Source organism: Phalacrocorax carbo, chromosome 5 (assembly GCF_963921805.1).
Source record: "Phalacrocorax carbo chromosome 5, bPhaCar2.1, whole genome shotgun sequence".
Lineage (NCBI taxonomy): Eukaryota > Metazoa > Chordata > Aves > Suliformes > Phalacrocoracidae > Phalacrocorax > Phalacrocorax carbo.
The window spans coordinates 16,326,353-16,349,220 of NC_087517.1; the positions used below are offsets into that span (position 1 = coordinate 16,326,353).

At 42.6% G+C, this 22,868-nt stretch overlaps 1 long non-coding RNA gene across 1 annotated transcript; it reads left to right on the top strand.

The window, feature by feature from the left end:
- Positions 1–4,038: 4,038 nt before the first annotated feature.
- Positions 4,039–22,291, top strand: LOC135313672 (uncharacterized). The gene is made up of 3 exons (XR_010373215.1): positions 4,039–4,339; positions 5,649–5,747; positions 19,106–22,291. It is a non-coding gene; the product is annotated as an uncharacterized LOC135313672 (long non-coding RNA).
- The last annotated feature ends 577 nt before the right edge of the window (positions 22,292–22,868 follow it).

Below are 22,868 nucleotides of genomic sequence, written 5' to 3' on the forward strand. Positions count from 1 at the left end.
ATAATACTCCAGCCCTTCAGAAGCCAACCAGTCTAATGATCAAATTCAAAAATTACAGTCACATAGGCACCAATACCAGTCCAGGACACTGTGATATATATTTTAGTTTCAGTAAAGGCAATAGTTTCAGAGAAACACTATGTGCTTTATTTGGTAAAGTGAGGTCTTCCTGAGAGTAACTGACCCTTGCAACACCCCACCAATGACCGGGGCAGATTTGCAGTAACTTGCCTTTCTAAAATCAAGGGATGTTGTTCATCTAAACAGAACTTAATTCCAGGCATTTCAACGTTCTATGTTACAGCAGAGGTCATGCTATACAATGGTCCCTTCTACAGGCCTGTGACTTTTTCAGATGCAGCCCTTGCACATTTACTGAGAACACAGGGACTCTTTTTAAAAAACAGAACAGGGTGTTGTTCAGTGGGACTGACCTGGCTTAGCAGATGTTAAAGATCCATTGTTATAAAAGAAGTAATAATTGAAACCAGCTTCTTTTCAGCCAAATGTTTCTCTGCTTCTGGATAAAATAAATGCATGTAAGGGAAGAGGAAAGAGCATCTCTCTCTGTGTATAGGCCTATGTCTGTGAAAGGGTTTCCTTTCAGAATGGTAAAGATATCAGCATTTATTTCCTGGAACGGATAGATTTCTATTCACTTTTATAACTTCAGTAAAAGCTAGCAACAAGGCTGCCTGTGATATTGGTGTAGCAGATCAATGAGGTTATGAAACTTTCAAGAACTTTGCAAAGAGAATCATGTAGAATGCATGGCAGTGTGTGTCATTTTTTCACCACAGAAAACCAAATGATTACATCATCTGCAGCACCCGGTGTCTGGGCAGTGGCGACTTCCCTTCAGATGCAGAAGGATCTTCCAGTATACATCAGTTAAATGAGAGAGGCACCTGAACCCTAACTCCTGAAGCTGAACACCCTGAGCATATGCAAGGGGGAAACCTATATTGGAAAGAGTATTCACACTTTGCAGACTGATTTTTCACTGCCATCCACCAAAATCCACATACACATCATGCTTTGGGTGACAGGCCAAAAAGCCTGCCTGATGTAAACCTTGATCCAGCTCTGCATATGAGATACAAGGCAGTGCATCCTGCCTGTATGCAAAGCAATTTAAACTCCAAGTATCCTATACTCCCCCATTTGCTCTTAAGGCATGTTTTATGAAGTTCTGTCTGGAACGTACCCCACAGCTGACTGCACCACTTGACAATGGCAATGTTCTCGCATAGCAAAAGGGAATGAGCTACCTGGTAGTAGGCACAGAGCAAAACGAAAACAGAGGTTTTACTTTTGTGTTCACATTCTTAGGTCAGTGGTGGCTTGCCCTAAGATATGCTTAAGCCTGTGTCTGAACAGAGATCTGCACCTACACAGTGCAGGTGTGAGGTAAGTTTCGGGAGGCTGGAAGAACTCAGTGTCTACAACCCTGAACAATAAACGGAGTAGGGAAAAATGTATCTAAGGATTCACAAGCAAATCCATATGTCCTGTGAAACAGCACTTCTTACACACACTTCAGACACTAAGTTTGACACCTCCCCTTTGCATTCTTTTGGGTGGGGGGAAAGTTCTTACAGCTAGGGCCTGAATCATTTTCTCTGTGGGACAGGCTATAGAATCATAAAATCATTAAGGTTGGTAAAGACCTCTAGGATCATCAAGTCCAGCTGTCACCCCAACACCACCATGCCTCCTAAACCATGCCCTGAAGTGCCCCATCTACACGTCTTTTAAATACCTCCAGGGATGGAGACTCCACCACCTCTCTGGGCAACCTGTTCCAATGCCCAACAACCCTCTCAGTGAAGAATTTTTTCCTAATAGCCAAACTAAACTTCCCCTGGCGCAGCTTGAGGCCATTTCCTCTCGTCCTATCGCTTGTTACTTGGAAGAAGAGACCGACCCCTGCCTCGCTACAAGCTCCTTTCAGGTAGTTGTAGAGAGCAATAAGGTCTCCCCTCAGCCTCCTCTTCTCCAGACTAAACAACCCCAGCTCCCTCAGATGATCCTCATAAGACTTGTTCTCTAGACCCTTCACCAACTTTGTTGCCCTTCTTTGGACATGCTCCAGCACCTCCATGTCCTTCTTGTAGTGAGGGGCCCAAAACTGAACACAGTACTCGAGGTGCGGCCTCACCAGCGCCGAGTACAGGGGCACGATCACCTCCCTGCTCCTGCTGGCCACACTATTCCTGATACAAGCCAGGATGCCGTTGGCCTTCTTGGCCGCCTGAGCACACTGCCGTCTCGTGTTCAGGCAGCTGTCAACCAACGCCCCCAGGTCCTTTTCCACCCGGCAGCTCTCCAGCCACTCCTCCCCAAGCCTGTAGCGCTGCATGGGGTTGCTGTGACCCAAGTGCAGGACCCAGCACTTAGTCTTTTTGAATCTCATACCATTGGCTCCAGCTCAACGATCGAGTCTGTTGAGGTCTCACTGTAGGGCCTTCCTGCCCTCAAGCAGACCCACCCAATTGTGTAGAAGCACCTGAGCTGGGCTATTGATTTCACCCTCAATATTGGCATGCCACCCCTAGGCTCCTCTCTAGTGATCCTGGTTATATCCCTTTCCCCCTTCAAACCTAGTTTAAAGCCCTTTCGATGAGTCCTGCCAGCTTGTGAGCAAGAATCCTTCTTCCTCTTTGAGAGAGGCGAACTCCATCTGCCACCAGCAGGCCCGGTGCCATGTAAACTTCCCCATGATCAAAAACACCAAAATTCCACCTATGGCACCAGCCTCTGAGCCACGCGTTAATCAGGAGAGTTTTGCTGTTCCTTTCAGTATTCTTCCCTGCCACTGATGGGATTGAGGAAAACGCTACCTGTGCTCCTGAGCCTTCAACCAGTCACTCCAGTGCCCTGAAGTCCCTTTTGATCACTCTTGGACTCCTCTCTGTAACTTCATCACTGCCCACCTGCACAACTAATAGCGGGTAATAACCAGAGGGCTGTACCAGACCAGGGAGGATCCTAGTAACATCTCTGACTGGAGCCCCAGGGAAGCAGCACACTTCCCTGTAGGATGGGTCTGGTCAGCTTATTGGGCCCTCTGTCCCCCTCAGAAGGGAGTCGCCTATGACCATTACCCTCCTTTTCTTCTTAACAGAGGCGGCCGTAACGTGTGGGGCTGACTGACTGTCCCCAGACAATCCCTGGATGGACCTTCGCCTACATCTTCATTTGCCTGGCCCTCGAGTTCCAGAGCCCCGGATCTGTTGTGTACGGGCAGCTGGGAAGGTGAAGGAGGTTGGAGGGGGATTCACCTGCTGCCTGGAGCAGGGACTTGTTTCCATTCCCCCCGTCTCTCAGGTCCCCTCCTTCTGCTTGGTGGCAAGAGGGTAGGGGCCCCTCTGCTCCTCATGGAGCCTCCATCCGCTGCCTTGGCCAGGGGACGGTAGGGTGCGGCTCCACCGGTCTATCTCCCTCTCACACTCCCTGATGCTCCTTACCCTTCCCACTTCCTCCCTCAGCTCTGCCACCAGGCTGAGCAGATCATCCACCTGGTCACACCGCAAGCAGCTGCTGTCCCTGCTGCCCTCCAGGATGAGCGCCAGGCTCAGGCACCGCCGGCAGCCGGAGACGTGGGCAGCTGCGTGGTTGTGCGGGGCCTCCGCCTGGGTCACCACATTCCTTCTGGCGATGGCTTTGGGGCGAGTGGAAGCCATAGCCAGGGCCCCCGTGGGGGGTGACCGCTAGGTGAGGTACCCTTTAGAGCCAGGAAGCGGTCTGCGCCCTGCCCGCGCGAACCGCCGCTCCGGCGCCCTTCGCCGAATGAGACATGACCGACCCCCATTCCGGAAGCTCAGCAGCCGCCCCTCCCTGGCCCGCGGGACCAGCCGGCGGAAGCGCCCGGCTTCCCCGCCGAGCTCCTTCCATCCCTCCACTGGCTTCTAGTTCTGTTAGTTAAGCCAGTACCTTCCCAAATCATTAGAGAAGCACAAGAACATGTCTAAGCTGTGGGACCTTGAAACCAAGTGCGGAAGAAGAAAGGAAACTGTGTGTGCGTGTGCGTGTGTGTGCGTGTGTGTGTGTGTGTGTGTGTGCGTGTGTGTGTGTGTGTGTGTGTAGGCGTGGAGGGGGAACATTTACAAATGCAACAACCCGTGTGTAATGTGACCTGCCTGCCCGAGTTGTTCACTTCTCTGAGTGCCACAGCTTCACTGCCAGCTGCCTTCCGTTATTGTAAAAGGAGAGAGACCACCCTAAGGAAAGGCATCCCCTGCAGAACCAGCATGGGCTGAAGTTTGCTTCTCACCTATGTGTGTGGTGCACCGACCATCCAGCCATGCTGCAAAGGCTTTTTGCAGTGAGCGGTTAGGTATGTGTTTGCATGTGTCAAGAATAATGAATGGTGATTCACTTTCTAACTTAATTGATTTGCTACTTGAATATAAACATTTTATGCTGCCAGATGGGCTCCACCAGTTGACCATAAGCTGAAAGCAGTTGCAGGCTACTTTTGCTTTCCTGGGTGCCTTTGCTATTGAACTTCTGTAAATAAGTAGGAAACAAAACTATTTCAGAACAAGCTAAAGCCTTGCCTATAATTATATTAGAAATGGAAGATCTGCTTTTGGTGATCTCAAGGTCTCTATTGCCAATATCTAAAGAGAATGGTGGAATAAATGTGTCATCATCACTAAATCTCCCACTCTACTCAGCGCTTGTCAGGCCACACCTGGAGTACTGTGTACCGTTCTGGTCCCCTCTATACAAAAAGGATGTGGACAGGCTGGAGGGGGTCCAGAGAAGGGCCACCAGGATGACCAAAGAACTGGGAAGCCTGGCATACAAGGATAGGCTGGGAGAGCTGGGTTTGTTCAGCCTTGAGCAAAGGAGGCTTAGAGGGGATCTCATCACCATGTACCAGTACTTAAGGGGTAGCTACAAAGAAGATGGAGACTCCGTTTTTCCAAGGGGTCACATGGAGAGGACAAGGGGGAATGGACACAAGTTGCTCTTGAGGAGATTCCAATTGGACTTGAGAGGGATATTTTTCACAGTGAGAACAGTCACCGTTGGAATAATCTCCCCAGGGAAGTGGTTGACCTGGCCACATTAAACATTTTTAAGATTTGGCTGGACAGGGTGCTGGGCCATCTTGTCTAGACTGCACTCTTCCTAGGAAGGTTGGACTAGATGATCCCTGAGGTCCCTTCCAATCTGTGATTCTGTGATTCTGTGAAATTAATTTCATATTCTTCCCCAAACAGTACTATCAGGACAATGAACTGCCTTTCCAGGAAATCAGAATTACCAGTTCCCACCTTGAAAATCTCAGATAAAAAGGTCCAAGGCACATGCAGGGAGGGCGGAGAAGCCTCAGGTCCAGATCCTCTGGAATAATATTGTGTTCATTGGGAGATACCTCATAAAAAATTGAGTATGAAGCATGAAACTTTCTCAGCAGAAAATCATGGCTAGAAGAAACATGCTTGGGGAAGATACAAATGGAGTTTAAAGAGACAGGCAGGGGCTGAAGTGTAGGGATCTTTGCTATGGGGGATGTAGACTATTCTTCTGTAAATGTGAGAGGTGCCTTTTAATCTTGAACTAGAACTTATCTGCACTTGACAGGGGAGTCATTTTAAGGGCTCAAAACAATATCAATTTTGTTTTCTCCTAAGAGAACACACACTCATCCAGAGAGATGCTTGGAGGAGCAGACAAAGCAGTTAGTAAGAACAGAAAGATCTAAGAACAAGAGGTGATCAACAAAGTAATAGGTAAGAGTCATTATTCCTCTAGCTTCCTGGATACCTGACGTTGGTAAACAAGTAACCTGAAAATCATTTTATTCATTGTAGGCCATCATAATTTGGAAAGGTGCTAAACATGGCAGTAAGTACAACTATTGTTGAGAGAACAGAAGATTTTGCAGTTTAGTAAGAGACTTATTGAACTCCAGCATTAATTACTCAAAGGGTAATTTGAAGGGTTCAATAACTTATTAAGAAAATACATATATTGGGGCTGTCCATGCAAGAAAAACAGGAGAGAAGTGGTACATCAGATAGGAGAGAAGTAGCATGTCTGCTACGCCTTCACATTAGTAACACTTTTAATAAATTATCACTAAAATTTTAGAAAAACTTTTGCTTTGAAATCAATTGAAATGTGACAAAACTATAGCTTGACATAAAGCAAGTATCAATGTCTTCTTGTTAAGAGAAAAATATCTTGTGTGAGGTTCCCCAGGAGTCTCACAGCCTGTCTCACAGTTATTAAGAACCTGGATGATGGAATGAAGAATATATGTATTACATCTGCAGACAATGTCATGCTGGAAGGATCTGGTAGCTCCCCTGAAGTTAAACCTTAGATGTAGTGTAGGGAGAGCCTACTTTTCCTTTTAGCCAGCAGGTTGTAACACATCTGAGAGAGACATCGCTATGATAACTGAACTGTGTTGCTGTGTGCTTGTATGTAAGGATACTTGTCCTCAGCTCACACGAAACACACGTGATGAGGAGCATGATGTCTAACATGGAGGAAGGGAGAGGAAAGATTTCAAAAGCCAAACTGTGTTATACTCAGGTTACTCCTTTGTAAGTTTGGCAAAGCTTACACCGAAAACGGTTTCACCTTAAGGAAGCAGAGATCACTGAGGAGCTATGAGGACAATAGAAGTATAAGCTCCATCTCCAGCACAGAGATTTTCTTTCTCCTGTGCTTTTACCTATTCATGTTGATTTAGATATAAAGATGCATATCTGAGAAGCCACATTTATAAAATACAAGGCAAGAATGAGGAGGTGAGAGGAAAACAACAATAACAACCTGGCATAATACAGAGGGGACAAATAACCACACAGTGTCAAGTCCCACTCATTTCTAATTTTCTGATAAGAATGGGAGCAGGTGATTAGATTTGCAGGTGCACTGCTGCTACCAACAGCAGATATGCATTCTCAGAATGAAGGAAGGTTTGAGGTTTACTCATACGGACATATTTAAGATGTAGAGAGAAATCAGAACACAGTGGAAAGGGAAGGATGGTACCACCGCTGCCATTCAGAACTGGGCACCCCAGAGGAGTCAAAATTTACACAGGGCAACCTATTTAGAAGAAAGTGTTGATGTGCAGTAGGGAAAAGAGAGCGCTTGGCAGTTCTGTATTTAATCACCATTCAGACTAGAGCAGGACACAGTCACCTGGCAGAAGCACAGGCTCAACCAGAGGCACAGCAAGTCCTGTGACTCAAGCACTTCCCATCCAAATCTCTGCACAGCCCAGGGTCACAGCCTCTCTGCGGCCCTGGGATGAGCCGAGCACAGGGTACCTGCTGGAGGGCTGGACTGCAGCACCCACAGCTCTGCTCATTCCCGCCATACAAGAGTTCAGGCCAGTGCTGAATCTGAAATTATATAAAACTTGTGGAAGTCTGATCTTAGGAGACAGAAGCAGCTACAGTGTTTGCTGAAATTAGAAAACTGCATTTATCTTCTTTCTTTTTTTTTCAAATTGTAGGAAGTCTTATAAGAATGGAGGGATGAGACATAGGCTGAAGCTCTGACTGGGCTAGAAACCTCACAAACACTCTTCTGAGTCCACCAACAGCCTCTAGCTGTACTATTGCACTGCCAAGCCCAAGGAGCTCTCTTTGCTGTGTGGTTTGCTGTACTAATTTCAGTCTTGTCCTGCCAAAATGTGACAAGGGATTTGAGACATCTCATGTCCCACCAAGAGTCTGAGAAAAGTGAGACCACCTCACCCTGTATTAGATCATTTAGACAAACGCTAAAAACAAGGAAACTGGTAGTGGCTTTTTTCATGTCTCTAGTAATACTACGCTAACATAGAGACTCTGTGGTTGGGGAGGAGTATCCCTTGTTTTATTTTGCTTTGAAAATTATATTTTTAATGTTCTTGTTTCACTAGAGGAGAAAAAAAGATTTGCATATTTTTTGGTAGGAGAATAAGTTTTTAGTTGTGTTACCAAAAAGTCAGAATCTTGGTTCTCAAATAAGCAAGGACATTTATTCAAAATATTTCATATAATAACAAGCATATTCACATGAAGGGGGAAATAAGCCATCATCTTACCTTTCACTATAACCATGTAATTATTTTTTCCAGATGCACCATTTTACTAAGAGATATATGACTGACAGATGAAAAAAGAGCTACCAATGTTTTGTGTTTCTTTTTCTCCAAAAGGCATAAAAAATTGATGTGAACCCATTGGCTAAAATGGGGTTGGCCATTTATAGAACAATTTTTTACGAGACTAGAATTTCTGTTTCCTTTTGTTAAACTTGATTTAAAAAAATGAGCCTTCTCTAAATCTCACTTAAGGGTGATTTCTTTCAAACTAGTGAGATTACAGGCAGCAAATTTCATTGATTCCTTCTAGTCATTAGGTTTAGGCCTGATGAGTGTGGAGGAAACTTCTACTTGCCTGCATAGGCTTTGCAGGAACTTTTGGTTCTCTTCATTTGTTTTTCTGAACACAAAAAGGCTTTCATCATTTTTTTAACTCAGTACCACAATTTAGGCCCCTGAGTAAGGGCAACTGAGCCACACTATGCCCTGCTGTGACAGTTGTGCAGTCCTGGCTGCTGGATGCATAGCTTGGCCATCTCCCAGCTGCACACAACGACAAAATCTGATGTGTTTCATTCCCTGGATTCCTCTGAGAGGACATCCCAACATAGGCACTGAGGGAGCCTGGGTGGGCTAGTCTGGATGATCAGGGGACCAGGACTACCCAAGCTGCAATGTAGACATAACCATGGCGCCCACATTACTGCCCTCTCACTTACATTATCTGAGTCCTAGCACAACTGAAGCATTTCCACATGGCTCTGGGCAAGAAGGTGGCATGATGCATCTTTGCCATCCTGAAACACTATTGAGTAACACACATCAGTATAAACATGACCAAAACATCCATGACCTTGGGAGGAAGTTCCTGTGAGCACAAACTTCTCCCTGTGACTTCATACTTCATACAGACCACAGGATCAGATCTGAAAACTTTATTTATGCTGCTCAATGTGGAGTCCAAATATTCAGCACTTGCCAGGAATGCTCTCTGCAAACAGCTCTTGAGCCTTCACACTGTGACTTTCTGACCTTTCTTCTGTATTTCCCTTAATTTTTTCTTTGAAGTGCAATTTACATCACAGGCAGCAGTGGGAAGCTGAGAATTCACAGATCCCACAGATTTAATGTTAGTTTGCTTGGGAAAAGGATGGAGCAAAAATTGCCTAAAAACTAAATAAGCACTTTCAGATTAATAAATATTAATAGCGAAGCTTTGCACTTATAGAGCAGCTTCCATCTGGAAGTCTTGCCTGGCTTCATAAATATTAACAATCCAGTTCCATCAAAATCTATCAGAATATTTCCACTGGGAGTCTATGAAAATGGGTCTTGGTGTCGGGGTTTTTTTTTTGTTATTGTTATTTTTTACCCCTTCTTCTGACTCATAGTAATCCTGTTCTTCCTTGGATCTTGTCAGGCATTAGAGCACGTGCCCTGCACAGCCTCCATCTGAACATCTCTCCTTGATTTGTGAGCTTAATTGGCCCCTGAAGTGATTATTTTTTCAAGAGGTGGTGACTCCATATGTGTTTGTTTTTCCCCTCCTCTGCAAGCATGAGGGACAGCAGGTCAGAAAAGCGTTATCATCAGGAACAAGCATATCAGTTTCATCTGGAAGTGTAGGCTGTTCCTGAAAGTAGGTTTCAAAGCCCTTCTCTTATTTCCTGAACCCGGCTACCTGTTAACTATTTCTCTGCTGCCAGCGGTCCCCTGTGTTACAGAAGGACTCTGATCAGAAGCAGCATTATAATGAACATGAATCAGGTCTTCATTAAAAGAGTGCTCAAAATGAGAGGGTAGAGGTGATGTAGCACTGTGAAAGGAATCATACCTGTCAAAATTGTCGATTTTATTTTTTTTTTTTTTTTTTGCTTGACTTTGCCTGATGGCAACACTTCTGTGAAGAGTCAAAACCCTACACTGCAAGCTGGCTGGATGTACACCTCTGGGAGAGTCACAAGAGCCCGTATAATTCCAAGGCATCTCCAGAGGCAGAGCTGCTGCCTCCCATGACACAAGGTGACATTTAAGTCATGAAGTCAGCAGGAGCCCAGAGCTGCCACCTCATATAGAAGCCAAATTTGGTCAGTCAAATAACATCTGTTTTCCCATTAGGGTACTCATGCAGGTTATTTTCTTAGTTTACTCTGTCTTACCTTTTTTCTTACTTCCTCAAATATTAATTCATTGAATAATTTCTCTCTGGGTACCCACAGTGCCAAAAGAAAGACTAGTATAACTCTGTGGTGAGGGAATTTTCTGCAGTCTAGTTTGCTGTTGAAGAAGTGTTTGCTTTGTTTTCATTCCATGGATCCAACCACTGCTCTAGACCGTGACACACTGCTGGAGACTTTTCTGGTTTTGCAGTTTTCTATGGACAGTATCTGGTTTTTAAAATGTTTTAAAAGACTTTTGGATTTTTGGTATTCATTTTAAACAATTTGTTCCTTTCATGCTTGATTTACTTTATGGAAGCATAAATACTGGAGATAGGATGTTAGCAGAGAAGATTGTTTTCTTTTCTCCCACTTTCCTCACCTCTAAATGAAGAAACACGTGGTCAAGTAACAAGTTCATAGGCTGACTTGGCAGTTATTTTGGAAAATAGGAAAATAATGAAGAAAGGAGTATATTTGTTTAAAAAGTCAAACAAATCGTGACTCGTGCATTCAGACAGGAATCTAAGATTCAACCTTGATTTTAAAAAACACATGCAAAACAACATTGTGGAGTACTCCAATTCATCATGCTTTTAAAACAGAAAAAAAATCAAAGAAATTTAATATAAGTCTTTTTAATAAATCAATTCTGCACCACAAAAGCCAGAATGCTATCACTGTTTGCAAGGTATCCAAGCCTATAATGTGGCTCAGAAGCCAATATCCTTGCTAATAAGGAGGGAGTGGGAGGATCATTTCAGTTGCCTTGTCCTCAGTGCTTTGTGTTATGGTTTTGTCCTGAAAAAATTATTTCACAGTGAGCTGTTGAAGTAAATTGCCTTTAAATGACATAAAATATGAATTCTAAACAGGACCTTCACAGTTTAAAGGAGAAAGTTAGGTTCAGTTCTTTCTTGTATCTGAAAGCCTTGATTATCTTGTGGAACAACACACATGCAATATAAATGCTACAACATCTTTGTTTCCTTAGATAATTTGCAGATTGACTCAGTATAAAGTCAATCCATCCTCAGCTAATACTCAAGCTGAGCCTAGGGGGTGAAATTTTGTGCTAATTTTCTACAGGATCTTCCATGCCTGAGGTTTACCTTTAAGTACTTTACCATCAATCACCTGTCAAAAGTGATTATTATATTTTATCAAGTGTTAGCTAAAACCAAGGCACTCATTGCTACCGGAACAGCACACAACCTCCAAAGAGGGGTTAAATGATCTATGCTTGTTTAGTCTAGGAAAAAGGAGGCTAAGAGGCTTGCTGGCCGTGGTCACTATCTGCTTTTATTGCGATACCTGCCTTGTCTTCTTTGAAACAGGAACAGCAGCACAAACGTACTGGGACCACAGGCCAGTCCCTCAGGTAAGTGTCAGAGGTCCAGAGTCACAGACAACACAACTCAGCCAACCTGACCTATTCGTTCCTTCTGCCAGCTCAAACTGCCACCATTAATTCACACCAGATAGCAGTCAGAGCAAGGAAGTCATTGCACAAAGACCAGCCATCAGCTGCCAGGCACTAACAATGCTTGATTCCTACCTGACCCAACTCATTTCCTAGATATAAAAGAGTTTGCACTTCACTGACTCTTCTGTGGGCTAGGCTGTCCTGCCTTGCAATCCCGCCTAGAAATATAAATAGCTTTACAATAACACATTTTTTTAACTGCTCAGGATTTGACTTCTGACATTGATAACATGAGAGAAGAGGCAGTCTTACACGAAAGTAAACAGCCTGAACCTTCTGAAAAGGGAATGTGCTGCTGAAATTTTACTGTTAAGTTCATACCACAGCACCCAGTTTATGTACTTCTCTCTTCTGTCAGAATAACATTCTCCTCACCCTTCCCAGGTGAGGTGCCCTGGTGAGTTTGTAGGGATTCCTCTACAAGGGTCATATTTTTTTTCCTTTTTCCTTTCTTTTTTTTTCTCGTCTTTTCCTTTTTTCAAAAGAAAGAAAAGAAGACACAAAGCAGCTGAGTGTCATTCAGATGCAAGGACCTCTCTTTTAGTCCCCCACTGGGACATTTATGCTCACATTCCTCCCTAGACTTCCTTTTCCTATACCTCTGCAGTCTCATTTTAGCCACAACCACCATCTTCTGTCACAAAGTATGGATTTTCAGCCCTTTTGCTAAAGCAGCACTAGCATCAGCCACTGGGACTAGGGAGATTCCTTCTTCCCAGTCAGGGTTAGCAAGAGCAGGAGTGCTGTAGCCCTGATTAGTTGTGACAGAAAATGCTCCCAAGCGAGGGAAAGAGCAAAAGAGAGGGTGCCAGGACCAGGTCTTTGCTGGAACATATTTTCCTTCCTATAACACAATCCCTTGAGGCCAGGGTTGTGGGTATGCAGTGTGTGGCATCCTCTTCCTCCACTGTGCTTATGCAGGGTTTGCTCACCCCCATGGGCATCAAAACTAAAATCTCCCCCTGCAAGCCTTTGTGGTGAGTCACCCATCTACCTAATGCTTAGATGTGCATCGCAAGCTACCTGAAAGTCTCCCATGCAACAGTGGCAAGTTTATTTTTCTGATCCTGGCCTTTTGGCTGTTGAAAGATGTCTTGTGCTACAGTGCAGTGTCAGAGGGACATACTTCTCCCAGCACACTTCTGATTCGTGAGAAGACAGTCTTTGCAACAGAAGCTGAGGGCTTAAGCAATATCTTTTCCCCTGCTGGTGACCAGAACTCTTGTTCTTAATGCTGCTTACAGATATTCATCTCTTGCACAAAATTGTCTTATCTCACTCCCATAAAGGAGACTGTCTGAGATGCACCTGGGAGCACTGGAGATGAATACATATTTATCTGAGCCTGCGTCTTTCAGGATGCCTTAGCTCAGAGATAGGGGAAGGATGCTAGACCTTTTGATTTCTCTTGTGACGAAAAATCCAGGCTCTGGGAGGGGCTGAGAGACTTTAAACAAGAAGTAAGAACGCTCGAGGGAATGGAAAGAGTTCTCACTTTTTTCTTAAGGATAAGAAACCAGGAACAGAAGGAAGTGGAACCTGGTGAAAAGGAAAAGAGTAAACAGGTATGGTGGGCAGTGGAGAGAGGTAATGAAACAAGGCCAGAGATAAGAATGGAGAAAAGGAAAAGGAGATAGTTTTACAGAAAGAAAGTGCAGGTCTAAATTCTGCAAGCCATTATCTCCTGCTGTAGGAAAATATCTAAAGAGCAAACAAAAAACAAAGACACTGTGATATCCCCCTCAGGATGTCTTCCAGCAGAAGGCTGTATGGGGCTGCGTCAGTAATGAGCCGCTGTCCTGCGTGAGCAGGGATGTGGTTGTGCAGGAAGCCCAGCATATCCCTAGGAAGACAGGATGACCGCACATCTGGTCGCCCTGGTGTTTTGGTCCTGATATTGACTGGGGTCCGAGAGCTGCACAGGGAAGAAATTGTAAGGATATTTTTGGCTCTCTGTCTAGCTGGTTATCCAGGCACTGCTGTCTCCTTCCTCTTGCTCTTCCTGGAAATCAGGAGCCCAGCAGTGGCTGCTGAGGATTCCTTCCTGCCTCAGCAATTGCAAAGCTCCCCTCAGTGGGGTATAAGAGGAGACAAAGAAGCAAGTGCAAGTGTTAGGGATCCCAGGACATCATCCTGACCTCTTCCTTTCCTTTCCCATGAAGATGATTCCAGCTGCTGTTCTTAGTCTGTTTTAGCTTCAGGCTCCTTGTATTTGGGTCTCACCACGATAAAAGTTAGGGCTTCCAGTTCAAGTACAAAGAAAAGAAGGGACAAATAGTAATAACACTAATAATAGCAATAATAATAATTTGGAAGATGTTATATGGTGCAGAATGAGTCAGAGGTAGAGAGCAGGAGATGAAAAGAGGGCAGGAAAATATTCTGATGTGCTTTTAAATGCCAAGGCCTGAGATAATCAGGCTTTTTCCCAGGGATTTTTGCTATCTTTCTGCTTCAGTTGCATTGTGTTTTCTTCTCAATGCAAATACAAAACTCAGAGTTCCTGTTGACATGGAGGGATTCTTCAAAATAAATGCTAATTTAATCTGTCTCACCTCCCAGAGACAGGCTCTCATTGATAGTTCCCAGTTTCACCCTCTAAACCACAGAACACACTAATGCAAGCTACAGCCTGGAAAGAGAAACATCCACTTCTAAATTAAGGCTTTAAAATACTCTCCACAAGTACTTAAAAAGAAGCACGAAATTTGTGTTATTCTCATTATTATTACTTAATACATATCCAGGAATCTAATCCAACATGTCACCCTGCCTTGCAACATTGAAGTCCGTCAAACTAAACTAATTAACCAAGTGGAATTAATTAATTCCTTTGATACTACCCAGTTTGAGAACTGAGTGTTTGGGTTTTTTCAAACCTTCAAACTGGCAGCTGGGAGAAATTATTTCTTTTAAACAAATATGCAAATGAAAAAATGATCATGCTGAAAATAGTATTTTTTCTGTCTTGATCTAAGATTACTTAGGCTTCCTTCTCATTTTGTGATTTTTCCTATTATTATCTTTTTCTCTCTTTACCATTCTAGATGTCGGGGTAGAATATAAACATTATTTCAGGCCCAAATTAAGCCAAGGTAAAATGTTTTTAAAAGTATCTAGGTATGGAATTAGTAGGACTAAGAAAGGACTAAGGATCCCTTTTCTTCTCCATTAACACTGGCTCTCACATCACATAGTATTGTCATTGTCAAGCGACTACATAGCCCTTTAGACTGGAACTGCATTTTGGTCCTGTTACCTCTTGTCTTGGCTCTGTGACCATGGAAAACAGCAGCTTGATATGTGTTTGTATATTTGTGATCATTTCTCCACTCAGACATCTTTTCTTTAGGCCAATGGACTAAATCACCATTTTTTCCTCCCACCATTTTATCACAGGTCATGTTAACAACAGCAGTGATCATTCGCTCAGTCTGCCCTGAACTCTCTTCAATTGCTTCACACCTTTCCTGTAGTGTAGCGCAGAAAGCTATACTGCTGTATGGTAGTTCATCTAAAGCCTTGTCAATGCTCAGATAACTTTCTGTATTTTACAGGTGATGCTCCTGCTTATATGTTTGCTTTTCCCATGACATCATGAACATGACATGTCATGTTCAACTGTTATAACTCTTCAGCTGTCTGAACAACTGCTACCTATCCCCCACGTTCTTTTGGTTCACTTGATTTTTCCTTTCTCACTCTGGTGAGAAATACTTTCTGTTTCTATATTATGTCATCCCAGATCTTCCCCAGCCATGTCTCCAACATACCAGAACTAGTCTGAATTCTTATCTTCTTGTCCAGTGTCTTTGCAAGTCCCTCCCAGGTTACACTCTGCAGTTTTAATAAACATAATTTCTATTGCATCAGACAGGTTATTAATGAAAAAGTTTAAAGATTTGGGCTATAGGCCTGCAGAATTACATGCAAATTATTATTCTGTTTGAAGATGGAATCACTGGATTGCTACTTTTTCTCTCAGTTGACACCCACTGCATATCAGTTCCATCATAACAGCTCCCCTCTCTCAATGTTCTTTTGCTGTCTCAAAGAGTCCCTGTGTATCCCTTCCCCAATACTACATTTTTTTCACAACTGAAAGCAGAAGACAGGAACAGGAAAATGCCCTATGAGGTTTGACTAGTCAGTGTTTCTCAATGCCTGCCCACAAGTCTGCTGGACCCAATTTCCCCTGCTTCTTTACTTTGCTGCTAGGCTGTTACAAAGTGCACAAAGCATCTTCTTGTTTTTCCTGGGGCCTGGAAAAATACATCTTCCTATTAAAGAACATAAATAGCTTCCTAGTATTGTCCCACCAATGATGAACCTAGTCATTTCCTTCTTCCTGAATGTACAAAAATATTTGTCCAGCCATGCCAGATTCCCCCTGTCTTGTTATTCATGGATTATTGTGACGCACTCCTTGGGGGGAAACAACTAAAACCAAAAATCTAGTCCAGATACATCTAGAAAACTGAGCAGAAAAAAGAATCAAAGTCTAGACTATTCAAAGATACCTAATCCAATAAAATCCTTTTTTATTGTAATCTACCAGTCACTGTGGTTTTATTATGACTAATAGATTTGCACATATAAACTTGTGAATCCTAGCTAACATTTCCAGACCACATTCAGACCACCTACTGCAGCATCTAACATAGATTTAGTCTATATTATGATATCTATTGCCAAAAAGCAATGAGCAATATAGACACAGATGGTGAGAGTCATATCGCAGATGGTGGGATGCATTTCACCTAACTTGTAAAGTCTTCAGGGTTGGCATCCATATCTAAAGTAGGTAGTCTAGACACCCTTTATGGAGAGTAGACAGAAATAGGAATTTCTCAGTTGCAATTTGTCACAGCCTAAATTACATGTTTAAAAAGGATTAGATGAATCATAGCCTAGAAACACCTATTGCTTTCCCTTAAGTCATAAAAGGAATCAACATGATCACTATATCTGCCAATATTGCACATATTCAAACTTGGAAAAGAAGAATCTTAGTGGAAAGCTTGAAGCTGACATATCCTAGACAATCCACAGACAGAAACAAAAGTTGTTGTAGGGGAATAGACAGGGATCGGCGACCAGAAGATTACAGGATGTGACGGAAAGACAGACTCCTCCCCATAGGAGTGGCAGGAACAGGAAGCGCAAGAGCTATATAAGCGTGTGACGCAGCTAAATAAACGGACATTTTGTATCCATCATATTGATGTCTGTGCATCACTGTCCCCAGGGTGGGTAGAGCCCTGTGTCCCGGAGATATGCGGCCCAAGATAAGTTCTCCCGTAGAAGCGTACAGCTACAGTTGTGTCCAGGTTATTGTCACATCTTGTCCTACTTTTCTTTGCTGACCTGATGGGAATATACATGGCCCCTGGAACTGCTACTATTCCCTGGGACCTGGAGGCTGTATTAAGGGCTGAAGCCGCTTACCTTTGTGCTAAACGTCAGCAAAGTGGTGAGACCCAGCTGGATAATGTGACCATTCCAACTTTCAAAACTGGGTCACAGGAGACAAAACATTAATTTTAAGTTCATATGACTAACTTTTCTCTAAGAAGCAACCTTCTGAGTTGCTAACTTAAGTTGAAGTGATGTGTTACCAGGAAAGTAAAGGCATTTATCAGGCAAAGATCTTTAAGAGTACATCACTTAAAAATAACATAATGCATGGCTTTGAAGGAATAGTACAGCATCCTTGGAAGTGCAGGGAAATGGATGTGACTTATACAGGTTTTAGCAGGATCTTTAAGACATCAGTAGGCATAGGCAAGTGGCGATCAAGATCAGAGAAGGCAGGGGGAAAAGGACCAGGGGTCTTAGTATGCAGAAGACCAAAGATGTAACATTTAAGCATTGCAAGTACACAGAAATAATTGCTGGTAAAGACCGCATGAGGATGTAGAAAAACACGAGGGGTCTGTCATTATTTATTCATGCTTTTCTTAGGATTGATTCTGGATCAGTACAATTAATAGCAGCTCTTTGGAAAAAATGGGATTTGGTCAGGATATGCAGGATCGGACTCTCAGTTTGGAGAAGCCAAACCTTAACTGTACTAGTTGAAACAATTAAAATATCAGATAATTGCAAATGGTACTCGCTAGCTGGGGAACAACAAGCTGATGAAGAGACAGATTTCCAAGGTTTCAGAAAGCATATGGCAATACATCAGAAGAAAGTAGACAAACAAGCCCTCAATTAAGCAAACCCCTCGGTTTTTTTTAAAGAAACTGGTGAGGCTCTGAACAAGCAATAAAATAACTACAGCCTAATCGATATTTTTGTGTTACATATATACAGAACCATTAACAGCATCCAACACATAGCCAGGCCTAAATAACTAACAGACAATGATGAATGAACAGATAGAGGAAGAACAGACTTATGGTCCAAAACACGGAAAGGCTCCAAAAAGCTCAGGAGAATAAACATGTTGAATTTAGGAAGGAAACTGCTAGGTGATTTCACTACCGTTTCAGATACCTTAAGGCAAAGTGCAGCTCTTTAGAATGATCCAACTAGTTTGTCTCTGGGAATCCATTTAAATATTGGTCCTTCCTTTCATGGATCATCTCCAAAAAAGTACAGGAAGCAAAGATCTGCTGTTTAAAAGTTTGTCTACTTCAACAGGAAAAAACAATAAGATGGTCTCTCATTTCCAAGGACATCTTGAAAGCAGGCAGCAAGCACTCGTCTTGCTTCACTAAATGGATAACACATTAGAGAATTCAGAAGAAACATAAAAAAAAGCTTCAGCACTCCTTTTGTTTTGGGACTTTTCCTTTGTGCATCTTTCTGACCAGATATTTAACATTGTTCCCTATCAAGTGGCTGCATATTCTACTGTGTTAAAGGCAGATCCTTCAGCTTTTGCAAATTTTAATGGCTGTTAGCATGGTGCTAAGCTACCACAGTGCAAATGTATGTCTATGAACATGACTGATTTGCAGCCAGTCAGGTGAGATATGAGTGTGCAGATTGCATTTCAGTCTTCAGCACTTAGAGGGGTTGAACTGTGTAATACATGCTAAGAGATGCTGGCTGTTGTTCTGGCCTCTAGATTATGATACCACAAGAAAGAACAAGTCTTCCAGAAGCGGAACTTAGTCCCATTGTGAATGTGATGTGTTGGACCTCCATATACAGAAAAGTAGGAGAAATATTTGGATGACTGATGCGCATATACAACTATCCTTCTGCATGCATAAAGTGTGTAATAACATTCATTTCATTTGCATGTTATATCCTAATTGACTATTGTATCAGCATACCTCACAGGCAAAGTGATGTATTTTTGCCATATTTACAGACCTAATCATACCCTCAAAGTTTTCAGTGATTTGGTGTCTTGTTATTTATTTCTTTTCTCTTCAGATGTTTCTGCACAGACAGGAATTACAGGAATTTCTAACTGTTTGCTATAGAGTTATCAAGAACCAAGAGTTTTAAAAACAGGAAAAATATTTATCATAGGAAAAGGAGGAATCAAAGACATTTCCAAAGGCAAATTATGATTCAGACTTTTTGCCAGGACAGTTTTTATTGGTACACTTAGATAAGCAATAACATAACTATATATTAAAAACTATAGCAGGTTCCTCTACATAAAGGAATAATAAAATATCTACCTTGACCTTAACAAAGCAACCTTTTTCTAGTGAAGGCATCCACCAGCAGCAGTCTGGATCCATCATTGATATTGCTTGTTTGGAGGTCTCCTTTCTGTGAAAATGCTCTCCGTGACAGTTCATCTGCGTTGGTCTCCATCTTTTTCTTCATTGTCTCCCAAGGATATATTCTGCTTCTGGTGAAATGCATGCATACAGCTCAGACCTTGGAAGTCTTCTGGCAAATCATCACCTGCACTACAGTACAAAGAGTTTTCCAAGAGGGTGCCATTTGGTTCCAGAGTCTGCAGCCCTGTCCTGGGACACACAGCACCACTTTGATACAAGCTTCTTCCAGAAACTTCAGTAGAATTGCACATCATATAATTCAAAGTGAGTGAATTTAATAACAGGTGCCCTCAGCTTTGAAAACAGGTGCCTCATAAATAGCATCCAGACATTAGAAAACCCAAGGACTCCTGAGGACCTCACAAAGCATAAAAGGAAGCAGCATTAATACATGTTTTGGAGGAATCTGGTGCCAAAAGAAGAGCAGATATTAAAAGCAAACATCGGGGGAGTGGGGGGGAAAGAAGTGTTTTGAATAGTTGCTAAAGGGTTAGGCATTGGGGAGCTGTAAAACTTCCTCAGCCATTCTTGTTGCTACTGTTTTCCTACATTGTCACTAATACCCAAGCTACTGTAGTAATTTAATTTTACTTTATTGCACTGCTTTTCCAGCCCTTCTAATGAGATAAACATTTCTGACTGTGTTGAAACTTGAGGTGACAACAATTTGCAGACCAGAACAGACTAGACACAGAGTATGAACTACACAAATTATAAATAAAAAGGAAGAGAGGAAAAAAAGAATATATTTTGCATTCCTTGGAGCCAGACCAGAGAATAAGGACCCCAGTTCTCACTGCTGAGAGGTATTTGAGATAGTGGGGAGTTGGCTCAGATCATGACTATCCATAAAGTTTGGCTTCAAGACAAAACTGGCTTTCTGATTACGTTATGCAGGAGGATGGCTGCCTTTGTGGTTCACGTACTTGAACTGTGCTCAGGAGGATGACCAGTTTGAACCTCACGGGTGACCTTTTACAGGAGACGTAGAAAATGCCTACTTTGTGCAAGGAGGGTGTGGCGTGAAAGCTAGTTTATGTAGTAGTGCTATGTCCAGAAGCAATACAGCTGTGGAAGTACAGAGCTTTGCCAGGGCTGCTTTCCTTTCTAGAGGAGCTCCACACAGTACCGGCACAGCTATCCTGCTTCCTGACACCCTGAACAACAGAGACAGACAGACCATCTCGTTCGGAGGTAGCTTGGTTTATGTTTTTGCACCTTACTCTGGACAGAACAGCCATCGTCTCTCTCTGCTCATCCTTTGCCTGTTCCTAAACAAAATCATTTCTTTCCCACTCCTTTATCTGGAGATCTGTCCCACTTCATCTTTGTTCTGCAATATTACCTAATGTCCTAGTGTTTACTACAATACTACATACTACAGTACTTCAACTACTATTACTTTTTATCTTGTTACCTTTTACTAAATCATATGATTATCTCCTACTTCTCACTTTCATGCACCAAACCATCCTTGACCACTTTGTTTGCTATATGTTTTGTCAGCATAACTTTTGTTGGTAATGCCACACCCTTTTAAGAGTATTTTGGGAAAGTAACAATAAGCAGGTCATTTTTTGTAAATACATTTTGTCACACCAGGGAAGAAGAGGTTACATTGCAAGGACAAATGTGCCATGATTTCCAGGGGCACCTATCCGTTTAGAAGCCATAACTGCAGGTGAAAGAGATCTTGTGGCATCACACTGACGTCCACAGCAGGGTAGCAGAGAAAGCCTGTAGTGAATGGCTCTACAGTGAGAAACTTTGATGACTTGGGCTCATGCTGAGAAAAGTAGTTGTGCTGAAGTAATACAATAAAGTAGAAAACAATATATCCTCCTACTCAATTGTTCTTTCTGGGTAGTTTTTAAGTATTCTGAACCCCAGGTCAGAATCTGCTGTATTTCCAACTGAGCTCCATCGTTTTACATCAGTCGAGAATTTGGCCTTCTCTCTTTTGTGCAGGGAAGGGTTATATTAAATTTAACACCTAATATCACTCTCAGTTACACAGTGATAAATCTGAAGTTACTCTATGCTTTTGAGCTCAAAGTACTGAGCACAAATCCAATAGGTTTATTCCACTTTTACAGTGAAATAACAGAAAATAAGATGTGCTTCAGGACATTAAGACCAGAAGTAACATACAGTAAAAGGAATAATCTTGGAAATAAATTATTGGGATTGTAAAAATACAAGAAATAAAAATCTCCATAGGCAAGGAGAGAAGAGTTAAGACGCTCTGCCTGGAATTGCAATCTATTTTCTTCTCCCGGTAGAAGCTGTCCTGGACCAGATATGCCACCTGCTGTCTCTGATATATGTCTCCTGCTTCCCCATATGCTTCAAGTATATGCTTGCCTATCACTCTGCAGTCAGCCAGCAGCTTTAAAATGTCACACTGATAGCTTTCTTGGTGACACTCCCCACCCTCTGTGCTCATGACTTAATTTGTAGGTCTCAAGTCTACTTATATACACATGAAGACAGAACCAAGGAGGTGGTTTACAATGAATTTCTTGAGCAGTGCTACAACAGCGAACGCTGGAGTGAGCTAATACATATGATTTCATTGGCCTGTGGCCTGTAGGGACAGAAGAGACATCACAATCATGTCGTCAGATACTCTGCCCTTTACAGACCACAGATTTTTCATTGGCTGATTCACAGATTAATATCTTCAAGGTCACTCAGGCCACAGAATGATATTGAACTAATAACTTCTGTTTGACTCATAAATCTTCCAGCAAGGTTTCTGTAAGGCTTCAGGAAATAGAAAAAATCATACTTTTTCTCAGTACTTTGTTCCAAATCTTGACAGTTAAAAAATTGTTTCTTTTTTTCCCGTTTGCATTGTAACGGAGTAAATGCACAATTTTTAACTTTCATTAAACTTTACTCCATTGGATTCAAAACCCTTTTTATTACCTGATTTTTTTTCTCCCCATGGAGATACTTGCAAGCAATAATCATATTACCTCTTGATTTTCTTTTTGATAAGCTAAACAGAAGTATTTCTGCAGCAAGGCCTTGGCCTTGTATGAATCATAAACCCAATATACTTGAAGATATCTGCCTTCCATGCTTTCAAAATAGAAAAGAAAAAGCTCCTCCATGATACTGCTTCTTCTTTTCCAAAATGTTGACGAGACCACAGGAGATAGCTCAAGCCAGCACAGTTCCCAGAAGAGGTGAGGTCAGCCGTTGGTTGTTCATCTCGGACTTTTTACAAAGACCTGCAGCTGACGAGATCTTTTTAGAAATGAAAGGACACATTTAGTTTCAAGCAGTCAAATGGCCTTCCCAGGGAATTCAGTCAGTCTATGTAAGGGGACAAAAGTCCCTGTATAGTTAATGGAGGGAAATTAATTACACCAAAAGGCAACTTAACACACCCA